A 19793-nucleotide genomic window follows, 5' to 3' on the forward strand; every position below is an offset into this window, starting at 1 on the left:
GAAACCACTGACAGCTCTTTCTGCTGGATAATCTACAAATCTCTATATTTAGTACAATAGCAAAAATACGGTAATGTAAGCTTATAAAAAATTTGAAAGTCATTAAACCCTTCAATAACGACCTACATTTGGTGTTTAAAGTGCAGGCTGAAGGGTTTTTACCTTTATGCATCCTACGCACAAAGGTGAAAAAAACTTCTGGGTGCAGCTCCCCAACAGCCCCTCTAACTCACCTTTGCCCCATCCCGATCCATCGATGTGCATTAGAGCCATGGTTGTCCCAGGACACCCTCTCCTCATTGGCTAAGAAAGCAGCGGGAGTCATTGGCTCCCACTGCTGTCAATCACAGCCAGGAAGCCAATGAGGAGAGAATGGAGGGTGGGGCGGGGCTGAGCCACAGCTCTATGTGTCTTATGGACGCATAGAGCAGGGCGCTCGGGAGTGAGCATGCACCAATACCCCATAGCAAGTGGCTTGCTATTGCTATTGGGGGCACTGGTCAATAGGAAGCAGCTAGGAGTGCTGGCGGGGGAGAGGAGGATTAAGGCTACTCTGCGCAAGACCACTGCACAGAGCAGGTAAGTGTGACATGTTTGCTATTAAAAAAAAAGAGCCAATCCTATAATACCAATTTAATGAAAACATGCTACACCTTGCTTATAAGATACCAGTTATTATTTGAATAATATTTGTAATCATTTAGGTCATCTGGCTCAATTTATTCAGATCTGGGTATTCCTAGAAATAATAGATCATAAATAGATCATAAATAGATCAAACCCCAAAGACAAGTGACGTGTACTAAGAAATCAACTCTGAGAATGGGAAGCATCCTTCTTAGTGCATACCAATTCCAATCCTGCCTGTGTTGTAAGCTGCCCTTGTGTTACTGGGAGACAGGTACAAATCTTTACCTAATCCAACAGAAACACACAAAATCCTCTATAATCTTGTACTATATGGCATAATCCTCCACAGAGATTTATATGCACATATGGGCCCCACTCCTCTTCTTTAATGACCCATATGAAAAGACAGCACTCTGTGCACGTTAGTCACATGTTTTGTGTGAGAAGTTTACTTTAATTCATGATAGAAAGAATAAAGCATGCTAATAATCATGATTCACTAAAAGAGGTAAGCGAAATACATTGTATCACATCATTCACCTGTACATAGAGCTCGATACATTGTATTACATTTTTCGCCTGTACATAGAGCTCGATACATTGTATTTAATTAAAAATAAAAAAGCTTTAACTAACAGTTAAATGCTTGTGCTGAAATGAAAATAGTTTTATGCCATTAGACCCCTTTTACTCTGGGGTGCTTTGCAGGCGCTACAATGCTAAAAATAGCACCCGCAAAGCGCCCTGAAAGAGTTGCTGCTGCCTCTCCAATGTGAAAGCCCAGAGGGCTTTCACACTGGAGCGGTGATCTGGCCGGACTCTATAAAAAGTTCTGCTATAAGCAACTTTGGAGCGCTGTATACACCGCCCGTAAACCGCTCCTGCCCATTGAAATCAATGGGGCAGCACAGCTATACCGCCAGCATAGCGCTGCTGCAGCAGCGCTCTGCAGTGGTTTTAACCCTTTCTCGGCCACTAGTGGGGGGTAAAAGTACCCCACTAGCGGCTAAATAGCGATGCAAAATTGACAGTAATGTGCCGCTAAAAACAGCAGCGCTTTACTGCCGATGCACCCACCGCCTCAGTGTGAAAGGGGCCTTAGAGTACTTTGACACTGCGGGGATGCTAGCATTAGCGGTAAAGCGTCGCTCGTTTTAGTGGCTCTTTACCGCTGTTATAGCAGCACTTTTCAGCCGATAGTGGGGAGCTTTTAACCCCCACGCTAGCAGTCGAACAAAGGATTAAAAGCACCCATGTTGCGGTGCTGCCAAAGCGCTTTGCAGGTGCTTTGGCAGTGCTGCCTATTCATTCTAATGGGCAGGAGCAGTGGAGGAGTGGTGTATACAGCGCTCCTGCACCGGCCCAAAGATGCTGCTTGAAGGACTTTTTTAGACCCCTTTCACACCGGGGTGCTTTGCAGGCGCTACAGCGCTAACAATATCGCCTGCAAAGCTCCCTGAAAGAACGGCTCCTGTGTCTCCAATGTGAAAGCCCAGAGGGCTTTCACACTGGAGCAGTGCGCTGGCAGGATGCTAAAAATAGTCCTGCTAGCTGCATCGTTGGAGCGGTGTGTATACCGCTCTTCCACCGCTCCTGCCCATTGAAATCAATGGGGCACCGCAGCTATACCACCGGCAAAGCGCTGCTTCAGCAGCACTTTGCGGGTGATTTTAACCCTTTCTCGGCTGCTAGCAGGGAGTAAAATCATCCCGCTAGCGGCTGAATAGCGCTGTGAGACTGACGGTAGAGAAATAATTCTACAAAAAGACCTTCTCTGTAACTCAAAACTTGTAACCTGTAGAAATTTTTAAAATTCGCCTATGGAAATTTTTAAGTGTCAAAGTTTGTCACTATTCACCGAGTGGGCGCAATTTTGAAGCATGACATGTTGGGTATCAATTTTGCCATAACATTATCTTTCACAATATAAAAAAATTGGGTTTATTAACCACTTAAGGACCGCCGCATGCCATTGTACGTCATTACAATGGCATGTACAGGCACAAGCACGTACATGTACGTGCTTGCCTTCCAGCGGGTGGGGGGTCCGATCGGACCCCCTCCCGCTGGATGCGGCAGTCCGGTTCGCTTCAGGAGCGATCCGGGATGAGGGGATGGCCGTTGGTTTCTGGCCATCCCCTCTCGATCGCTCCTGGCGAATGAGAAGCTTCCTCCCACTGTGTATTGTATACACAGGCAGGGAGGAAGTGATGTCATTCTCCTCGGGGCGGTCTTATTGACCGGACTACGAGGAGAGGACACAGTAAGTCTGCACCAAACACTACACTGACACTAAATAACACATAGGCACACAAACCCCCCCCCCCCCGATCACCCCCCGATCGCTCCCCGATCACCCCCCCGATCGCCCCCCGATGTCCCCCCCCCAGTCACAGTGTCACTGATTGCAGTGATCATTTATTTACTGATCACTGCATTCAGTGTCAGTTGTAAAAGTAAAAACTGTGAGGGCAGTTAGTGTTAGGTCCAAGGTAGCCCCCTACCACCCCCCCCAATAAAGATTTAACCCCCTGATTGCCCTTAGAGTTAACCCTTTCACCCCCTTTTGCCAGTGTCACTAAGCGATCATTTTTCTGATCGCTGCATTAGTGTCGCTAGTTATTTTTTTAGGTTCACCGCCAGGTTTTTATAGCGCTAGGTACCCCGATATACTACCCAATAATGGTTTTAACCCCCTGATTGCCCCTAATTAACCCTTTCACCCCCTTTTGCCAGTGTCACTAAGCGATCATTTTTCTGATCGCTGCATTAGTGTCGCTAGTGTCGCTAGGTAGCTAGTTATTTTTTTAGGTTCACCGCCAGGTTTTTATAGCGCTAGGTACCCTGATATACTACCCAATAATGGTTTTAACCCCCTGATTGCCCCTAGTTAACCCTTTCACCCCCTTTTGCCAGTGTCACTAAGCGATCATTTTTCTGATCGCTGCATTAGTGTCGCTAGGTAGCTAGTTATTTTTTTAGGTTCACCGCCAGGTTTTTATAGCGCTAGGTACCCCGATATACTACCCAATAACGGTTTTAACCCCCTGATTGCCCCTAGTTAACCCTTTCACCCCCTTTTGCCAGTGTCACTAAGCGATCATTTTTCTGATCGCTGCATTAGTGTCGCTAGTGTCGCTAGGTAGCTAGTTATTTTTTTAGGTTCACCGCCAGGTTTTTATAGCGCTAGGTTCCCCGATATACTACCCAATAATGGTTTTAACCCCCTGATTGCCCCTAGTTAACCCTTTCACCCCCTTTTGCCAGTGTCACTAAGCAATCATTTTTCTGATGGCTGCATTAGTGTCACTAGTGTCGCTAGGTAGCTAGTTATTTTTTTAGGTTCACCGCCAGGTTTTTATAGCGCTAGGTTCCCCGATATACTACCCAATAATGGTTTTAACCCCCTGATTGCCCCTAGTTAACCCTTTCACCCCCTTTTGCCAGTGTCACTAAGCAATCATTTTTCTGATGGCTGCATTAGTGTCACTAGTGTCGCTAGGTAGCTAGTTATTTTTTTAGGTTCACCGCCAGGTTTTTATAGCGCTAGGTACCCCCATATACTACCCAATAATGGTTTCAACCCCCTGATTGCCCCTAATTAACCCTTTCACCCCCTTTTGCCAGTGTCACTAAGCGATCATTTTTCTGATCGCTGCATTAGTGTCGCTAGTGTCGCTAGGTAGCTAGTTATTTTTTTAGGTTCACCGCCAGGTTTTTATAGCGCTAGGTACCCTGATATACTACCCAATAATGGTTTTAACCCCCTGATTGCCCCTAGTTAACCCTTTCACCCCCTTTTGCCAGTGTCACTAAGCGATCATTTTTCTGATCGCTGCATTAGTGTCGCTAGGTAGCTAGTTATTTTTTTAGGTTCACCGCCAGGTTTTTATAGCGCTAGGTACCCCGATATACTACCCAATAACGGTTTTAACCCCCTGATTGCCCCTAGTTAACCCTTTCACCCCCTTTTGCCAGTGTCACTAAGCGATCATTTTTCTGATCGCTGCATTAGTGTCGCTAGTGTCGCTAGGTAGCTAGTTATTTTTTTAGGTTCACCGCCAGGTTTTTATAGCGCTAGGTTCCCCGATATACTACCCAATAATGGTTTTAACCCCCTGATTGCCCCTAGTTAACCCTTTCACCCCCTTTTGCCAGTGTCACTAAGCAATCATTTTTCTGATGGCTGCATTAGTGTCACTAGTGTCGCTAGGTAGCTAGTTATTTTTTTAGGTTCACCGCCAGGTTTTTATAGCGCTAGGTACCCCCATATACTACCCAATAATGGTTTCAACCCCCTGATTGCCCCTAGTTAACCCTTTCACCAGCGATCACAGTATAAGTGTCACTGGTGACGCTGGTTAGCCAGTTCGTTATTTAGGTTCCCTGTCAGGTTTTTATATAGCTCCAGGGACCCCCATATACTACCTAATAAAAATTTGAACTCCCTGATTGCCCCTAGTTAACCCTTTCACCAGTGATCACCGTATAAGTGTTACGGGTGACTCTGGTTAGTTAGTTTGCTTTTTATAGCATCAGGGCACCCACCATTTATTACCCAATAAAGGTTTAACCCCCTGATCACCCGGCGGGTGATATCAATTAGGTTTTAGGGTCAGGGTCTGCGTCGCCCCAGGCATCGCTAGGTTAGTGCCAGTACCGCTAACACCCACGTGCAAAGCATAAACCTCCCGTAGTGGTATAGAATCTGAACAGATCAATATCTGATCTGATCAGATCTATACTAGCGTCCCCAGCAGTTTAGGGTTCCAAAAAAACGCATTGTTAGCGGGATCAGCCCAGATACCTGCTAGCACCTGCGTTTTGCCCCTCTGCCCAGCCCACCCAAGTGCAGTATCGATCGATCACTGTCACTTACAAAACACTAAACACATAACTACAGCGATCGCAGAGTCAGGCCTGATCCCTGCGATCGCTAACAGTTTTTTTTGGTGGCGTTTTATATTTAAATCCGGAAGGCAGTGCTTGGTTTTCAGGGTCCAGTACGTGGCTAGGCTCCCAAAAAGTCCCCCACATGTAGTATCCCCGTACTCGGGAGAAGCAGAAGAATTTATTTTGGGGTGTAATTTGACATATGCTCATAGCATGTGTGAGCAATATATAATTTAGTGACAACTTTGTGCAAAAAAAAAAAATTTTTAATATTCCTGCAACTTGTGGCAAAATTTCATGGACTCAACATGTCTCTCAGTAAATAGCTTGGGGTGTCTACTTTCCAAAATGGGGTCATTTGGGGGGGTTTTGTGTTATTTTGGCATTTTATGGCCTTCGAAACTGTGATAGGTAGTGAGGAGTGAAATCAAAAATTTGCACCCTTTGAAACCCTGAAGGCAGTGATTGGTTTTTTGAGGTGCCGTACGCGGCTAGACTCCCAAAAAGTCCCACATATGTGGTATCCCCGTACTCAGGAGAAGCAGCAGAATATATTTTGGGGGGCAATTCCACATATAACTATGGCATGTGTGAGCAATATATCATTTAGTGACAACTTTTTGTAAACTTTTTTTTTTTTTTGTGTCATTATTCAATCACTTGGGACAAAAAAAAAATTATTCAATGGGCTCAACATGCATCTCAGAAATTTCCTTGGGGTGTCTACTTTCCAAAATGGGGTCATTTGGAGGGGGGGGGGGTGTTATTTTGGCATTTTATGGCCTTCGAAACTGTGATAGGTAGTGAGGAGTGAAATCAAAAATTTGCACCCTTAGAAATCCCGAAGGCAGTGATTGGTTTTCGGGGTGCCGTACGCAGCTAGACTCCCAAAAAGTCCCACATATGTGGTATCCCCGTACTCAGGAGAAGCAGCAGAATATATTTTGGGGTGCAATTCCACATATAACTATGGCATGTGTGAGTAATATATCATTTAGTGACAACTTTTTGTAAACTTTTTTTTTTTTTTGTGTCATTATTCAATCACTTGGGACAAAAAAAAAATATTCAATGGGCTCAACATGCCTCTCAGAAATTTCCTTGGGGTGTCTACTTTCCAAAATGGGGTCATTTGGGGGGGGGGTTTGTACTGCCCTGCCATTTTAGCACCTCAAGATATGAGATAGGCAGTCATAAATTAAAAGCTGTGTAAATTCCAGAAAATGTACTCTAGTTTGTAGATGCTATAACTTTTGCGCAAACCAAAAAATATACGCTTATTGACATTTTTTTTACTAAAGACATGTGGCTGAATACATTTTGCCCTAAATGTATGACTAAAATTTAGTTTATTCGATTTTTCTTATAACAAAAAGTCGAAAATATCTTTTTTTCTCAAAATTTTCGGTCTTTTTCCATTTATATCGCAAAAAATAAAAATCGCAGAGGCAATCAAATACCACCAAAAGAAAGCTCTATTTGTGGGAAGAAAAGGACGCAAATTTCGTTTGGGTACAACATTGCATGACCGCGCAATTACCAGTTAAAGCAGTGCAGTGCGAAATTGTAAAAAGACCTCTGGTCCTTAGGCTGTTAATTGGTCCGGGGCTGAAGTGGTTAAGACCGCTGTGCAAATATGGTGTGATGTAAAATATTGTAATGACCGCCATTTTATTCTCTAATGTGTCTGAAAACAAATATATAATATTTGGGGGTTTTAAGTAATTTTCTAGCAAAAAAATTATTTTAACTTGTAAACACAAGTGTAAAAAATAGGCCCGGCTCTTAAGAGTAATGAGTTGTACCTGGATGAGTGCTTAACACAGCAGAATAAAGGTCTATGTTGACTTTGGGCTTGTGCTAGTCTGATATCAGTTTGAGTTACCTGTGAGATCATTCAAAATTTATTGACAGGTATATTTGACCTGCAGTTGACCTCCTTCGTTTGAACCGTCAAGCAGGTTTTGCATTCCCATAGACTATAGTATAAAAATGCAAAGCCAGCTGAAAGCAAAAAATAAAGTCGACACAAAGTATCCTTATTTTCAGTTATTTTCAGCGGAGTTCAATGAAATATGAAAATTACAGTCAGTTGGATGCAAATAGAGTGCCTTATGGCCCTGCACACAACTTGAAAATCGTAACAAAAATACTGCTTTTGAAGTGATTGTATGATAATCTGATCATTAGTACACAGCTTTCGAACGCATGAAAAATTTCCCCTTGAACGATGCCAAATTGTACGATTTCTTGTTTAATCAGTAGAGTTGTCATCCAAAGATACAATACAAATACATTACATCACTTCTGATTTTTGATTCTGTCGTACGAGAATTTTCCTAACTTTAGGAACCTCTTCATCTTCGATATCAGATTGCCACGCAAAAGAAAAACAGACAATCATTCGTCCGATAATCTGATTGTGTGTACGAGGCATAAGGCTGATGTTAAAGGTTAAAAGCTCACCTTTTCCAGAACATTAGAGTTTGAAAAACCGTAGCTTTGTAAAACGTTCAGTAATATTATTGTCATTCCCATAGGCCAGGCATATGCAATTAGCGGACCTCCAGCTGTTACAAAACTACAAATCCCATGAGGCATAGCAAGACTCTGACAGCCACAAGCATGACGCCCAGAGGCAGAGGCATGATGGGACTTGTAGTTTTGCAACAGCTGGAGGTCCGCTAACTGCAGATCCCTGCCATAGGCCATTTGGCTCCCCTCAGAGGCCTGGCCTGAAAGCTCCTAGTTAATAACCCCACAATCTGGCTTTTTGCTAGAATGTGAAAACCACTGGTTCTGGTTTTCCCTCATGCAGTGCTGGGAATAAACAGCCACTGGGGCCCCTTGACTGCATGGGCTATTTTCTGGAAAAAGGGAATATAGCCTTTAAAGGGGTTGTAAACCCTTGTGTTTTTTCACCTTAATGCATCCTATGCATTAAGGTGAAAATACTTCTGGAGTCACCAGCCCCCCAGCCCCCCCCCATTTTACTTTCCTGAGCCCCTTCATCTCTTCGGCGGGGACACACTGTCCCTCTCTCCATGAGGTCCTGGTTCTTGATTGAATAGCTTGATAGCGGCGCAGCCATTGGCTCCTGCTGCTGTTAATCAAACCGAGTGACGTGGGTACCAGGGGGCGAGTCTGGCATTTGTGTCTGTGGATGCAAATGCCAGACTCGGGAGCGTACCCGCAAGGTAACCCCCTCTGGACAGAGCTTCTCCTAGGAGGTTATCTGATGCACAGAGGAGCCGCGAGAGCTGCCAGTGGACCCCAGAAGAGAATGTTCGGGCCCACTCTGTGCAAAACGAGCTGCACAGTGGAGGTAAGTATGACATGTTTGTTGTTTAAAAAAACAAAACAAAAAAACCCGATCCATTACAAGCACTTTAAAGCTTTGCGAATGACTACAACAACTATGAGGCTATATAAGGCTATATATGAGGCTTATAATATTAAAATTGTCCCAAATGTCCCTTCAGAAATGTGCCATTATTGAATACTGTTGGTCCATCAGGTTGGAATCACCAGTCTGAACAGATAATCTCAAGATCATACAAAACAAACCAAAAAATGTAAAATAGTAAACCAGACCATTATACTTTTTATTGATATTCATCAGGGGAAGATGGGGGTTTAAATTGACACTGGCTACCATTAATTGTGGGATATATTTTTAAAGAGGTGGATGTGGCTGATAAAGAACAATGACCACCCACCAATGATTGAGGTTTTTTTTTTTAAAGGGGTAAACAAATGAAAGGTAAATGTAAGCATACCTGATAGGCGTCCAATCACAGAGCCTGTCATTTCAGCCAATCAGGTGAGGGGTAACAGATCCGAGCACCTGATTGGCGGAGAGGCAGTTTAGTGTTAGGAAAGCGAATATTCATGGAGCTCCCAGGTCACCTTTTGGTGACGCCTATTGGAGCCTATGTCTCTAATCAGGTGCTTCAAAAAAAAAAACTGCCGCTGTTATTCAGGTGCCGATGCCCAAAAAGGGTGGCTTATAATATTATATTAATAGTGGGTGGCAGTGGTGGCTATAGACATATTCATGCAATGCATGAATCTATCTATTGGTGTTAGGGTGGTGGCTGGAGAGAGGGGGCGGCACCCATGTGCCCTTAAGGACGCACTGCCACTGATTAAAATAGAGATAATAAAGTATGAGCTCCTTCGAGGGAAGTGGATTGTTATGAATGGTTCTATGCGAACTGCTGTGCAATGTGTGGGCACTCTATAAATATACAGTAAGTATTTAAAGGGGGTGGATGACAGAACGTAGCCCACCCAAAGTTGAGTTCTCATTCAGTGACAAACGCAGGAAATCTAGTAAGATTTATATTCCGCAAACTGTGTTCACTGCGACTTTGTGTCCACTCTCCGGCTTGCCTTGGCTCTTCTCACAGTTTATTTATAACTAACTTCCACAACTGTTTGTTTAAAAGGCATTTATATTGGAAGTTCCTGTTTGTCATTTTTCTTATTATCCTTCCTGCACCTTTTACTGACTACTCCCCTCCACAAGACGCTAGAGATGTTCACTGTGTTTGTTATGAAGCCCTGTGTGCGATCCAGCTTGAGAGGCACAGGTCACAAAGACCGAAATAATCTTAGAAGCGCTGTAGATTTACATCTTCCTCCTGTCACAGGCAGGAAAAGACACAGATGCAGCTCACAAACCGACTACACCCACAAAAGCAAAATAGATTGGAAGCACTGTTATCCTCTTTTAATAAAACACTACAGCATTTTTTTTTAAATATTTTTTTCCATACAAAATGAAAGCTGATCTTGCTGCGACTAACACAGGTATGAGCTTTACATACAGGCAGTCCCCGAGTTACAAACATGATCATCCAACTTATGTATGACTCCTACATACAAATGGAGGGAGACAACAGGAAGTGGGAGGAAATCTACCCCAGGAAGGGAAATTCATTCCTATAAGCTAGGGATATGCAATTAGTGGACCTCCAGCTGTTGCAAAACTACAAGGCCCATCATGCCTCTGCCTCTGGGTGTCATGCTTGTGGCTGTCAGTCTTGCTATGCCTCATGGGACTTGTATTTCTGCAACAGCTGGAGGTCCGCTAATTGCATATCCCTGCTATAAGCTATCATGGGACAAGGATATCTCCTTTGAAGCTTTATCACCAATCCTTGTTTCCTTGTTTTCCTTGCACACAGGGCTGTTCAGCTTTGGGCTGCAGCTGGACAGAGCTGAACGCTGTACCGAATAGTACTGGCTTTAAGGGCTCTGCCTGTTCAAAAACACAAAGTGTGAAGTGGGTGGAACCTTGTGTGCTGCCAAAACTAAAAACTAAAACTAAAAATTCAAAACAGCTGCTGGCACTTCCCACAATGTTAAAAAAAACTGAAACCTGTATATGTTATATATATATATATATATATGTGCAGCGCTCCTACTTACGATTAGTACACAAAATAGTGCTGCAATATATATATATATATATATATATATATATATATATAACATATACACTGTTCAAAAACACAGTTCTAAAATGCAGGTATTCTGCACTAAAGGCCTTGGGAGGAACGAACACTGCAGCTGAACTGCACTGTGTAAAAGGGGTCTTATTCCTATTTTTGTCTGCTACTTCATTCCTCTTCTATCAGCATGAGTCAATTCTGACAAGTTTTCCAGGCACTAACAGATAACGAAGTGACAGGGGAGGGAGCTCTGTCACACGGCCTGTGATTGACAGCCTCAGCTCTGTTCCTGTATGCTGTGTAAAGCGAGTGTGTCCCTTCCCTCCAATAGCTTTCACTGACATCTGCAGAGTGTAACTTAAGCTCCCCTGCTTTCTGAAAGCTCAGACAAGCTTATCAATTCTGCAATTTGAACAGCTATAGAGAAGACTGCAGATAAGCAGGTACTACTTATGTAGGAGGATTTGATTCATCTCTGTATCACTTGAGCATAGTAATTTCACTGGGTAAATGTAATGTCGCGTACACACGATCGGAAATTATGGTCGCAAAAAGCTCTGATGGTTTTCCCCAAAGGAATTACGACGGAATTCCACTCAAACTGTCTTGCCTATACATGGTCACACCAAATTCCGACTGTCAAGAACACGGTGACGTACAACACTACGACGAGCCGAGAAAAATTCAAGTTCAATGCTTCCGAGCATGCGTCAAATTGTTTCCGAGCATGAGTAGGAATTTTGCGCATCAGAATTGCTACAGACGATCAGAATTTCCGATAGAAACATTTTCCGTCTGAAAAATTGAAGAAAAAAAAATTGAGATTTTTGCTGGCGGGAAATCGGCCAGCTAAATTCCGATGGAGCTTACACACGGTCGCATTTTCTGATGAAAAGCTCTCATCTGCCTTTTGCTGGCCGAAATTCCGATCGTGTGTACACGGCATAAGAGTTTACAACCACTTTATTGGTTTTATTAGGTAATCTCCAGCACCAGTAGAAATGTCAACATCCAAGTACACACAGCAGAAAAGGATGCTTGCATTTTGTGTGCTCTAACTGTAGTGCAAATCATTGCTAAAATAAACACATTTGCAAAACTAAAATATGTGGTTGATTTGCTAAAGGCAAATAGACTGTGCACTTTGTAAGTGAAGTTGCACTCTGCAAGGGAATTTGCTCCAGAGCTTAGTAAATCATTATTATACAGGATTTATATAGCGCCAACAGTTTAAGCAGCGCTTTACAACATTAGGGCAGACAGTACAATTACAATACAATTCAATACAGGGGGGAATCAGAGAGCCCTGCTCGTTAGAGTTTACAATCTAGGAGGGAGGGTCAAGTTATACAAAAGGGTAATAGCTGTGGGGGATGAGCTATTGTAGAAAATAGTGCAGTTGTTAGATGGAGGCAGGATAGGCTTCTCTGAAGAGGAAAGTTTTGAGGGATCGCCTAAAAGTGGATAAATTTGGAGACAGTCTGACAGATTGGGATAGCGAATTCCAGAGGATGGGCGAGGCTCGGGAGAAGTTCTGGAGGCGGATATGGGAGGAGGGTGATGAGGGAGCTAGAGAGCAGGAGGTCTTGGGAGGAACAAAGAGGGCAATTAGGTTGGTATTTTGAGACTAGGCTAGTAAATGAGGGGAAGCTCTGCTGACTTCCATCATCCAATCATGTGCAAGCAATAATGTTGTTTTTTTTTTTCCTTGTATGTCATTGGGTATTTATTGTTACATGAAACTTTACCTTATTTACTAAGCTCCGGAGCAACTGCACTTGCATACCGCAACTGCACCTGTAAATTGCACAGTATATTTGTCCTTAGTAAATCAACCTCTTTGATTGAAGCTGCCAGTAAAGAGCAAATGCCAGTGGTATATGCACACAGGGAGAAGCAGTAGAAGCTTCTAGCAGGCCCCTAGACCCTGGGTGCCCTGCCCTGAGCTAAAAAAAAAATGGTTGCATATCATTTTCTTACTAAACCAATGGAAAAGTGCTGTTTTGTCTAGAACAAGCTTTCATTCTCACAAGCCTATATTGTATGAGAAATTTGTGATTATGGTTTGCTAACAAAGAAGTGTTGTAGGGCTCCAGTATGCATCAGGACCCAGAGTTAGGACCCCACGTTAGTAGATCAAAATGTCAAATGCTTCAGGGCCTTCCCTACACAGGGGCACTTCAAGTCCTAACTGAATTCTGGCAGATCTCTGACCTGCATTTGAACTGGCATAAAATCACTGTTATTTCCAGAAGACTCAACCGCCAAAGACCTCATGACAGATGGCATGCAGTTACAATACGTTGACACCTACACGTACCTTGGTATTATAGTAACAGATAATGCTAAAGATTACGTTGCATTGAATTTATTACCTGTACTGCAGGACTGGAGGTTAAGACAAAGCTGAAGGCACAGAGAAACCTGCCTGGTCATTTTCTTGGTTGCATAAATTGAATTAAAATGAAAATCCTACCTAAGTTATCTTTCACAATTCTCTAGCTTGGATCCCAAAATACTGCTTTAAGCAACTTATCAAAATTGCTAGCGTTTTTTTTTGTGGGGTACTCAGGCATGATACAAATTCAACACAGTTACCAGACCAAGCTTACAGGGCAGTCAGGTCATGCCAGATTTCTATTAGTATTTCCTAGTCACTCAGTTGGTCACCGCACACATGCTTGATCCGCATGTTAGCAACTTAGGGATGAGCCGAGGTTCGCACAAGAACCTTCGAACGGACCTAAAATTTGTACGAACTTTAGAACCCTATTAAAGTCTATGGGATTCGAACGTTCTAAATCAAAAGTGTTTATTTTAAAGGCTAATATGCAAGATATGCAACAGACAACACCAGCAATAAGGGGTATCTTCAGGTGTATACTGTGCTGGAGGCACACAACACCCACTTTAACTCCTGCAGATGCCTGTATTAGAGAACACCAGCAAAAAATGGTAGATACAGGTGTATACTGTGCTGGAGGCATACAACACCCACTAACTCCTGCAGATGCCTTAATTAGAGAAAAATAGCAATAAAGGGTAGATACAGGTGTATACTGTGCTGGAGGCACACAACACCACTTTAACTTTAAGATGCCTGAGAAAAGAACACACTGTCCCTGCCTATCCTGCTCTTTCCCTGCACGCGGGAACTCACTACACAAGGCGGCCGCTCTGGCAGTCTTATATAGTGTGGGCCGTGTACTAAACCCCCTGAGCATCCTGCCTGTGGCCAATTATGGCTCTCCTCGCTGTCGGCACTGTGACCCCGCATGCTTGGCCAATCATGAGCCAGCAATGCACTGCGATGGCGTAGTGCATTGTGGGCTGTTCGTGTCACAAAAATGTGGTGCGAATTGTCCACAAAGTTCTGAATTCGCCAAACAGATGATCGGCCGATGTTCGACTTGAACATGCGTTTGAATCGAACACCAAGCTCATCCCTAGTAGCAACCATGTGGATCAGTGGCAGAGGCTGCCATTCTTAACTTCCTAGAGTCATTTCAGTCTCTTCTGTTTCATGAATTCAAAACACTGTATCACCTCACTCCCTTCATGAGGACCACAATTAGGGCTGGAAAGTGGGACTTGGCTGGAAATCGCAAGCCCCTAATTCAAATGCCCCACTGTGGCGAAATCCATCTCTACAATATTTGTTTTACAATCCCAGATCCCCAATTCTGGGTAAAATACAAAATATAAACTATAACACATTTTGTGGAGGATCGGAATTTACTAAAATTTGAAACTCTCTGCCATAGACAGACTGTTCCCTCGAATTACCAGTTTAGATGTATAGATGACTTTCCCAGGCCATCAGTTGTCAATTCTCTCAATAACAAGTACAAACGGTTCTTCTCTGAAGTATCTGCTGCATACTGACTCCCCCAAAACCAGCCTCATCTATAATTTATCAGCATGCTATACTCTCCACTGGCTTGGATCTTGACAATATCAAACAAAAATGTCAGTTCCAGATACGGATGATGTGGTTTGGGGGCAAGGTATGGAATATACATTTTAAAAAGCTGGTATCTGTCAGAGACAGGCAGGTACAATTCAAAATTCTTCACAGAGCATACTATACACCCTATAGACTCCAGAAATGGAACCCTCCTCTTTCTTTGGCTTGTTGACAATGTGGACATCTAATGCCGCGTACACACGATCAGATTGTCCGGCGTACTTAGTCCGCCGAAACGCATTTCAACGGACAGTCCGATCGTGTGTGGGCTTCAGCGGACTTTTTCAGCGTGAAGTCCGGAGTACTAAGAAGTAGTGATGGACGAACGTTTCGCCCGGCGGTCGTTTCGCGGCGAATTTCCGACATTCGCGGTCCGCACGTTCGAACGCCTTTTTCCGTCGTTCGCCGCGGCGGACTTACGTGTTTAATGTATACAAGAACTTTAACCTTTGGTGACACGTTTATCATGTGATACAGGACAGCCAATTGAGACATGACAGCACATGGACACTTGGACATTCCCCCTAACCTATAAATACACCCGATCCGGTGGCCATTTTACATTCTTTCTTCTGTTACGATAGGGACAGGTTCCTGTGTGGAGTAGGGAGAGATAAACCACTAGCTATTTGGTACACAAAAGTTCTTTTCAGGACTGGTATAGGTGTTAGGTGTTGATAGGTTTGCTGTGCTGCTGATTCTTGCAGCAGCCTGAGTGTCTTTTGTTAGTTTAGAGAAAGGGAAAGGACGGTGTATGCTACAGGGACAGCCAGATTAGTCTTTCATCATCATCATCATCATCATCATCATTAGCTGTTACTATCAAGGTCCACAAAAGAGCTGTTCCAGTAACCACTAATCGTTCTCTTTTTTTGCCAATTTGTATAGGGACAGGAAGGAAGCAGTGTTGTCAGGCAGTGAGGGTAATTTTAAAGACTTGCTGTTATTATTAGTTCCACAAAGGTTCTTTTCAGGACTGGTATCAGTGGTACAGTAATAGGCTTGTACATGTATAATATTCTTTCTTCCAAATATAGAAAGGATATTATACTTGACTGCTGCCCTTCTGCTGCAGTCTGCTAAACATTCACAACTCACTTGTTCCACAAAAGTTCTTATAAGGACTGGTAACTTGGTATAGGGTGCTACGGTACATAGGCTTGAGTGCGGTACAGTCTGCTGTTCTGTAAGGACCGCTATCGGTCCACAATAGATAGGGTTGACGTGCACCACTGCTGACCGCTGCCCTATACTGCAGCAGTCCTTCAGCGGTATAGGGACTGACGTACAGTCTGCTAATCACTAACACACAACCTGCTTGTTCCACAAAAGTTCTTATAAGGACTGGTAACTTGGTATAGGGTGCTACGGTACATAGGCTTGAGTGCGGTACAGTCTGCTGTTCTGTAAGGACCGCTATCGGTCCACAATAGATAGGGTTGACGTGCACCACTGCTGACCGCTGCCCTATACTGCAGCAGTCCTTCAGCGGTATAGGGACTGACGTACAGTCTGCTAAACACTAATACACAACCTGCTTGGTCCACAAAAGTTCTTATAAGGACTGGTAACTTGGTATAGGGTGCTACGGTACATAGGCTTGAGTGCGGTACAGTCTGCTGTTCTGTAAGGACCGCTATAGGTCCACAATAGATAGGGTTGACGTGCACCACTGCTGACCGCTCACCTATACTGCAGCAGTCCTTCAGCGGTATAGGGACTGACGTACAGTCTGCTAATCACTAACACACAACCTGCTTGTTCCACAAAAGTTCTTATAAGGACTGGTAACTTGGTATAGGGTGCTACGGTACATAGGCTTGAGTGCGGTACAGTCTGCTGTTCTGTAAGGACCGCTATCGGTCCACAATAGATAGGGTTGACGTGCACCACTGCTGACCGCTGCCCTATACTGCAGCAGTCCTTCAGCGGTATAGGGACTGACGTACAGTCTGCTAAACACTAACACACAACCTGCTTGGTCCACAAAAGTTCTTATAAGGACTGGTAACTTGGTATAGGGTGCTACGGTACATAGGCTTGAGTGCGGTACAGTCTGCTGTTCTGTAAGGACCGCTATCGGTCCACAATAGATAGGGTTGACGTGCACCACTGCTGACCGCTCACCTATACTGCAGCAGTCCTTCAGCGGTATAGGGACTGACGTACAGTCTGCTAATCACTAACACACAACCTGCTTGTTCCACAAAAGTTCTTATAAGGACTGGTAACTTGGTATAGGGTGCTACGGTACATAGGCTTGAGTGCGGTACAGTCTGCTGTTCTGTAAGGACCGCTATCGGTCCACAATAGATAGGGTTGACGTGCACCACTGCTGACCGCTGCCCTATACTGCAGCAGTCCTTCAGCGGTATAGGGACTGACGTACAGTCTGCTAAACACTAATACACAACCTGCTTGGTCCACAAAAGTTCTTATAAGGACTGGTAACTTGGTATAGGGTGCTACGGTACATAGGCTTGAGTGCGGTACAGTCTGCTGTTCTGTAAGGACCGCTATCGGTCCACAATAGATAGGGTTGACGTGCACCACTGCTGACCGCTGCCCTATACTGCAGCAGTCCTTCAGCGGTATAGGGACTGACGTACAGTCTGCTAAACACTAATACACAACCTGCTTGGTCCACAAAAGTTCTTATAAGGACTGGTAACTTGGTATAGGGTGCTACGGTACATAGGCTTGAGTGCGGTACAGTCTGCTGTTCTGTAAGGACCGCTATAGGTCCACAATAGATAGGGTTGACGTGCACCACTGCTGACCGCTCACCTATACTGCAGCAGTCCTTCAGCGGTATAGGGACTAAGAGTTTTGTCACAGGGTCATTTAAAAAATGACAGGCAGAGGAAGAGGCAGGCCCTTCCGCAGGGGTGGTAGGGGTAGGGCAGGAGCAACAGGCTTGAGCCAAAGTGGGAAGTTGCAGAAGGTGCGTTCAATTACTTTAAAGGATGCACCAGACTTGGTTGAGTGGCTCGCTCAGCCTTACTCTTCTGCACCCTCCTCATCCTCTCGATCTGCACCCTCTTCTTCACTCTCTGCTATGTGCACCCCCAAAGACACTACCACCAACAACACGACCACCACCACCACCACCACATACCTTCCGCTTGAGTCACTGGAATTATTTTCCGATCCATATCAAGAGGACATTTCTGATGCGCAGCCACTCTTGGTATTGGATCAGGAAGAGGAGGTAGCAACAAGCGCTACTCAGCAGTCTGACGCCAGTACCCAGATCAGCCCAAGGAGGAGGTTGGTCCCCGGTGTTGCTGCCTACTCCGAGATCTCTACTTATAGCGGTGGGGAAGGTGACGTTGATGATGACGTGTCTAGTGATGTCACGTGGGTGCCCACAAGAGAGGAAGAGGAGGGGAGTTCAGAGGGAGATATGGACCAGCAGATAGGGAGGAGAAGCAGCAATGACTTACATTGCACAGCAGGGACAAAGCAGACTGCAAATGTATCAGGAGCGAGTCATCGACCATGTACGGTCACATCTGGCGCTCCCAGGACACCGGCACATGGCTCCGCAGTGTGGGCTTTTTTTAACGTGTCCGCTGCTGACAATAGCGTTGCCATCTGCAATCTTTGCAGTCAACGCGTTAGTCGCGGTAAGCCCAATACTCACCTAGGGACGACCGCCTTAAGAAGGCACATGAGCAGCCATCACCGAGCCCAGTGGGAGCAACGGAACACACAAAGCCACACTGCAGGCTCTCACCGTCCAGCCTCGTCTTCTACTTCTCCTTCTCCTCTCTCCTCACAATTGTCCTCCACTCCACCTTCCATCACGCCAAGCTCACATTTTTCTGCAAAAAGGCAGGCTTCCGTGGGCCTAATGTTTGAGCGTAAAAAAATGATGATGCCGGATAACCCTCTTGCCCAACGGTTGGCGGCTGGCTTGTCAGAACTCATAGCCCGCCAACTACTGCCATATAAACTGGTGGACTCGGAGGCCTTTCGCAAATTTGTGGCCATTGGAACACCACAATGGAAGGTCCCAGGAAGGAAGTATTTCTCAGAGAAGGGCATCCCAGAGCTATATGGCCATGTTCAGCGGCAAGTGAATGTATCTCTGGCACACAGTGTCGGTGCCAAGATACATCTGACCACAGACACGTGGTCTAGCAAACACGGGCAGGGAAGGTATATCAGTTTTACTGCCCACTGGGTGAACCTTCTGACGGCCGTCAAGCATGTAACCCGTGGCACCCGTGTAGATTTGGTTTTACCGCCACGGATTGCATGCAGGCCTGACTCTTCTTCTCCTCCTCCTACTCCATCCTCCTCCCTCTCCTCCTCAGCTGCCTCCTCCTTTTCCGCTGCTAGCGTCTCTTCCACTGCACCGCCCAAGCTCCCCAGAACCTATTCCACATGCCAGGTGAGACGTTGCCATGCCGTGCTGCGTCTGTTGTGCCTGGAAGCAAAGAGCCACACTGGCCCGGCACTCCTTTCAGCTTTGCGTTCACAGGCAGATGAGTGGCTAACACCGCTCAATTTGACAGTTGGTAAAGTGGTGTGTGACAACGGTGCCAATCTGCTTAGCGCATTGAAACAGGGCAAAATCACGCACGTGCCGTGCATGGCACACGTCTTAAACTTGGTCGTGCAGCGATTCCTTGTCAAATACCCTGGGGTCCAGGACATCTTGCGGCAGGCAAGGAAAATCTCGGCCCATTTCAGAAGATCTTACACGGCCATGGCTCGCCTTGCTGACATTCAGCGGCGACACCATCTGCCGGTCAGACGTCTTATTTGCGATTGCCCGACGCGATGGAACTCAACCTTCTATATGCTTGATAGGCTGCTCCAGCAGAAACGTGCAG

At 44.9% G+C, this 19793-nt stretch overlaps 1 protein-coding gene across 7 annotated transcripts in view; it reads right to left on the reverse strand.

Annotated features, from left to right (window-relative positions):
- Positions 1-19793, reverse strand: part of EMID1 (EMI domain containing 1) — a 170048-nt gene that overhangs the window by 116546 nt on the left and 33709 nt on the right. The window lies entirely within an intron of this gene.

Source organism: Lithobates pipiens, unplaced genomic scaffold (genome assembly GCF_037356315.1).
Source record: "Lithobates pipiens isolate NorthernLeopardFrog02 unplaced genomic scaffold, aLitPip1_a1.2 Scaffold_3, whole genome shotgun sequence".
NCBI lineage: Eukaryota > Metazoa > Chordata > Amphibia > Anura > Ranidae > Lithobates > Lithobates pipiens.